Below are 5,095 nucleotides of genomic sequence, written 5' to 3'. Positions count from 1 at the left end.
AACGGTTTCAGCACAGGAAAGGGATGTGGAAACACAGGGAATGGAGGGATATGGATTGTGTGCAAGTAGATAAGAGATGTTAAGGCGGTGGGTTTGTGGAACAAGCTGCCAGAGGAGGTAGTTGTGGCAGGGACTATTCCAACATTTAAGAAGCAATTAGACAGGTACATGGATAGGACAGGTTCGGATATGGACCAAACGTTGGCAGGTGGGACTAATGTAGCTGGGACATGTTGGCCGGTGTGGGCAAGTTGGACGAAGGGCCTGTTTCCACACTGTATCACTCTATGACTCTATGACTATGAGATGGTCTTGGCATCATGTTCTGCCTTAACATCAAGACTCAACTACTGCCTCCGGCAGCTTGTTCCATATACCCACCACCCTGTGTGTAAAAATGCTACCCTTTCAGGTTCTTGTTCTATCTTTCCCCTCTCACCTTAAAACTATGCCCTCTGGTTCTTGATTCCCACACTACCACATCCATTGCATTCATGATCTTACACACCTTTCTTTATTTCATATTTGTAATTGTCAAAAGAAGACGTTTTCATATATTAAAAGGAGCACAGTAAAGTTTCAAAGGAAAAGACTGGTTAAAAATTGAACACAAATTAACTTTTTTTCATCTTTCCTGCATTTACAGTTGTGTCAGATCTTGAGAAGTGCCTTTTAGTGGGGAAGTATGAACAGTAGGGGGCAGTCTTTGCCAAGTTTTGGCCTGGAGACCCTAAAATCAACAACAACCCGCATTGTGTTAGAAGGAACTGCAGATGCTGGTTTACACCGAAGATAGACACAAAATGCTGGAGTAACTCAGCGGGATCTGAAGAGAAGGAATGGGTGATGTTTCGGGTCGAGACCCTTCTTCAGACTGAATGTCAGGGGCCACATTTAGAGTATTGTGTTCAGTTCTGGGCATCATGTTACAGAAAAGATGTTGTCAAGCTGGAAAGGGGACAGAGAAGATTTAAAGCACAAGTGGCTGTTGTAGCGAGTCTGGGTTAAAACGTAGTCGTGTTTTTGTGTTTATTCTTGCACTTCATAAAGCTCTGAATTTGTACCTTAGCTGGAAACACTTTGCTCCTGAATTTAATCACTAATTGAGAAAACGAAAAGAAATACTGGAAGCGACAAAGAATAATAAATTAAAGACTAAGATGGAGGAAACCAAGGCAAGTCCAGAGTGTTTAATTGTCACGGAACAATGAAATTCTCACTTGCAGCAACATAATAAGCCTGTAAATACAGTACTCAATAGGCAACATAATAAAACAAACAAAAAACATTCAATTAATATATTAAACAGATAATATCAGTGCAAAACGGAACCAACGCCTGAAGTCCCGAGTGCAACCAAGACAGTTTTTTTTAATAGAACAAAAATAATTTATTCAAGTACGATACAAAAATAATATTTACAAATGAAAACCGTGGTAACACACACACACCCATAATACAAGATCACCAAATTATCTAAGACACTAAATTTTGAAATGACTATAACACAATCCTTATTGAGGATACATTCCACCCACCAACCCCCAACACTCCCCCCCCATCGCGGTCCCGGAAATCCCTCACGGCGCCCATGGACAGCGCGTAGTCCCTCTCTAATACCACCCAGGCGCGGACATAACCCCGGAAAAGGGGCAGCGACCAAGGCCGTTTGTAGTGTAGTTGGTGTTTGTACCGTTCACGAGCCTGATGGTGGTTGGGAAGAAGCTGTTCCTGAACCAAGAGATCATGGTTTTCAGACTCCGAGACCTCCTTCCTGATGGCAGGAGTGAAATGAGAACGTGGCCAGGGTGGCGTGCGTCCTCGATGATGCTGGCTGCCTTTTTGAGGCAGCACCTCCTACACATCTCTTCGTTGGTGGGTGGGTCAGTACCCCTGATGTGTCCACATCACTGTGGGCACCACTTTTACAGTGTCCACCAATTTTTGTAATCTCCTCTGTTCAAGTTTTCTGCATTTGAGTTGCTGAACCAGACCGTGACGCAACCAGTCAATATGCTCTCCACCGTACATCTGTAATGTTCAAGAGAGTATTTAGCTATTTTGCAGCTCTGTGACACAGCTAATCAAGAACCTGATGTAATTTTTGATAACTATCTTCACTATCTACAATGCCACCCACTTTAGTGCCATCTGCAAACTTACAAGTCATGCCTTGAATATATTCGACGCAAAATTGTTGACATAAATCACCAACAGCAATGGGCCCAGCACCAATTCCTGAGGCACACCACTAGTCATAGTCCTGCAGTCCAACAAATAACCTTCCACCATCAACCTTTGATTCCTTCCGTGAAACCAATTCTCTATCCAGTCAGCTAGCTCTTCCATGATCCCACACGATCTAACCTTCCAGAGCAGCCGAGCATGAGGAACCTTATCAAAAACCTTGCTGAACTCCGTCAACTTTTTTGGTTACTTCTTGAAAAAACTCCATCAGATTGCAGTAGCACGGTGGTGCAGCAGTAGAGTTGCGGCCCTTACAGCGCCAGAGATCCGGGTTAGATTCTGACTACAGGTACTGTCTGTATGGAGTTTGTACGTTCTCCCTGTGGCGCGTGGGTTTTCTCCAGTTGCTCCGGTTTTGTCCCACACTCCAAAGACGTACAGGTATGTAGGTTAATCTGGCTTGTGTAAATTGTCCCTCGTGTGTGTAGGGTAGTGCTAGTGCATGGGGTGATCGCTGGTCGCCGCGGACACGGTGAGCTGAACGGCCTGTTTTCGCGCTGTATCTCCTAAGTCAAAAGAAATGCACGTGGGGGGGGGGGGGGGGAAATAGGTGCTAGTCCAGGTGGGGTACAGAGGAGAGGGGGGAGAGGAAAAGGGTTGCATGTAAGAACAAAATGTATTTACAGGCATTTTTTTAAATCGCTTTAACAACTCGGTTTGACTGTCTCGATGTTTTAAAAATGCTGACAATGCTGTGGGTTGTAGATGGGATTCTCATGAGCTAGTCAATTCAAAATGTATCACTTAAATAATTAACATATTAAACGTGTCCATTAGGAAACAGCTATAATATTATTAATTTACATCTGATATCATACTGATTCCTAGAACAACTAACTTGTCCAGTTGATGATGTTAAATGAAGAAAATGCCTAATCAGTGTCTACGTAAAAGTTTACACTGCTTTTATGGAGAAAATAATCAATATGTTTAATTCAATGGAAGATAGACACAAAAAGCTAGAGTAATTCAGCGGGACAGGCAGCATCTCTGGAGAGATGGAATGGGTAACGTTTCGGGTCGAGACCCTTTCCTTCCTACGTGTTTAATTCAATGCAAAAGTAGTCTCATTTTTAAAAGTTTTTTTTATCAGTGTCCATTGTTTATTTAAATTATTTAAGATTCCTTCTCACTGTGAAACTTTTAATGAGCAGTTTGATTTTTAATTTATTTGAGAACTAGACCAAGTGGACCTGTTGGGCCCAAACCTCTCCTGCATTGATGCAGCACCCTCTCCTCCCCCCCCCTCCCCTCCCCCCCTCCCTCCTCTTCCCCCTCCCCTCTCCCCCCTCCCCTTCCCCTCCTCCCCTACCCTCCTCACCCTCCCTCCTCCCCCTCCATCCCCCTCCCTCCCCCTCCCCCCCTCCCCCTCCCTCCCCCTCCCCCCCTCCCCTCTCCCTCCCCTCTCCATGAATGTGTCCATCTGTAGTTCCTTGTTTCTCTAAGGATCCTTGTGTCCTTTTCTCGACACTCCGCAAATCTACGCTCTTCCCTTGCCATGTAACAGTTTCACTCAACAAATAAAGGCGAAGACTATTTTCTAAATGGGGTGAGAATCCAGAAATCGGAGGTGCATAGGGACTTGGGAGTGTTGGTGCAGGATTCCCAAAAAGTTAATCTGCAAGTCGAATCGGTAGTAAAGAAAGCAAACTCAATGCTAGCATTCATTTCAAGAGGATGTATATAAAAACAGGCATGTAATGTTGAGGCTCTATAAGGCGCTGGTCAGGCCGCATTTGGAATACTGTGAGAAATTTTGGGCACCATATCTGAGGATGTGCTGGTTCTGAAGAGGGTCCAGAGGAGGTTTACAAGAATGATCCCAGGAATGAGTAGGTTAACATGTGATGAGCGTTTGTCGGCACTGGGCCTGTACTCGTTGGAATTTAGAATAAGGGGGGACCTCATTGAAACATCCAGAATAGTGAAAGGCTTGGATAGATGGGATGTGGAGAGGATGTTTCCACTAGTTGGAGAGTCAAGGATTAGAGGTCACAGCCTCAGAATCAAAGGACGTTCTTTTAGGAAGATTAGAAGGAATTTCTTTAGTGAGAGGGTGATGAATCTGTGAAATTCTTTGCCACAGAAGGCTGTGGAGGCTGTCAGTGGATATTTTTAAGGCAGAGATAGACAGATTCTTGATTAGTACAGGTGTCAGAGGTTATGGGGAGAAGGCAGGAGAATGGGGTTAGGGGGAAGAGATAGATCAGCCATGATTGAATGGCGGAGAAGACTTGATGGGCCTAATTCTACTATTCCTTATGGCCATGTGACCTTATGACCCTTCTCCTTCTATCCTCATGCCCTGATGGATGGATGAGCATTTAGTAATCAGCCTCTCCTGTTATTGTGACTCATGCCTTTGCAAGCTCAGTCTTGAATTTCTGCCTGAGCTAAGCAATCCCCATGGGTCAGTCACCGCTGTATTCACAGCGACTGTCAGAACCTATATCTGGCTGGGGAGAAGGGGATCAAAAAGTGCTGGAGTAACTCAATGTATCAGGCAACATCTCTGGAGAAGGGTCCCAGCATGAAACGTCACATATTTACGTTCTTCAGAGATGCTGCCTGATCTGCCGAGGTACTCCATGCATTTTGTGTCTTTCTGAAGTTGTTGTGCCTTGTTGTGATGCGTTATGTTTTACAGATGTATTTCCCTTATATGAAAGAAGGGAGGTGTAAGATATTGTACCTGCTGGTAAGAGGACATGACGTCACGGGTTAGGCCTCGGGATTAAAGGAGGACAACACAGCGTGCGCGTCTCCAATACGGGGGCGCGCACGCACGCACGCGGACGGGCCGCGCAACGGGCCGCGCACGCACGAGGAGTGCGACGGGGGCGCGCAC

Source organism: Rhinoraja longicauda, chromosome 17 (genome assembly GCF_053455715.1).
Source record: "Rhinoraja longicauda isolate Sanriku21f chromosome 17, sRhiLon1.1, whole genome shotgun sequence".
Taxonomy (NCBI): Eukaryota; Metazoa; Chordata; class Chondrichthyes; order Rajiformes; family Arhynchobatidae; genus Rhinoraja; species Rhinoraja longicauda.
The sequence above is the reverse complement of the archived record's forward strand: the minus strand, read 5'-3'. Positions refer to the sequence as shown.